Here is a 957-nt window from a genome sequence, read left to right as displayed (position 1 = left end):
GGGAAGTGGCCAGAGGACCCGCTCTCAATGGCATTTTTTACTTTCTCCGCTCGCGCAGCCCCGACCCTGCTCTGCAAACCGCCGCCTCGGCCGATGGAAGCACAGGAGAAGCGCTCCCGAGACGGCCGCCCTGCAGGTTGGGTTGAGCCGAGGCCCTGATCTCCACTGCTTTTTCCACCTCGCGTCTCCTCTCCGCCGGTTTGGGACTCCCCCAGCTCCCGCTACTATCTGGTCCAGGATCCGCAGGAGCTCCACTGAAAAAGGAGGATCTTCGCGAGCCCGAGACTGAACTTGACGTACGAAAGAAGGGCTTTGTCACTCTGTGGAGCTGATGGATTTCCGCCCCCACCCACCCCTATGTCTGGCCGCCTGGATTCTTTAGAGAACAAGCCCTAGATGTGGGATCCTCCCTCCCACTCCCAGCAATTCTCACACACGTTGCAGCCCGCGGTTAGCTCCGCGATTCCCACGCCCCACTGCAGCGCGTGGGCTCCGCGCTGGGTCTCCCGCCGTATGCGCCCCAGCCGGGCCTCAGCGCTCCTCCTGCCCCACCCCCAACCCGGGACAGCCCCGCCGCCCCAAGTTCCCGCTCCCCGTTACAGACGGTGTTTCAGGGAGAAATGCGTGCGTCAGGACAGGGGCCGTAATAGACCAGGGACAGGAATCCAAATACCTTCACGAACGGTGCTTGGGCAGGGCCTACAGAGCAGGGGCCCCTGTTCTCACATCTCAGTGGGCTCGGGAGGGAATATAAAGCGTTCTCCTATGAAGATGATAAAATAATGGTTGCCCAGGTAGAAGCTCATATCTGTATCGCACTTCAAACTCCCCCTTCCCCAACCCCGCAAGGCCTCAAGGCTGCAAATGAATGCCTCCTTCAGGTTTTCCCTCAGTTCTTGGAAGCCAGCTCCTCGTTGTTGATTATCCCCACTTCCTCAACTGCCTCTCTGGCTCTCC

The sequence above is a fragment of the Lipotes vexillifer genome, unplaced genomic scaffold (assembly GCF_000442215.2).
Source record: "Lipotes vexillifer unplaced genomic scaffold, Lipotes_vexillifer_v1.1 scaffold490, whole genome shotgun sequence".
NCBI lineage: Eukaryota > Metazoa > Chordata > Mammalia > Artiodactyla > Lipotidae > Lipotes > Lipotes vexillifer.
The sequence above is the reverse complement of the archived record's forward strand: the minus strand, read 5'-3'. Positions refer to the sequence as shown.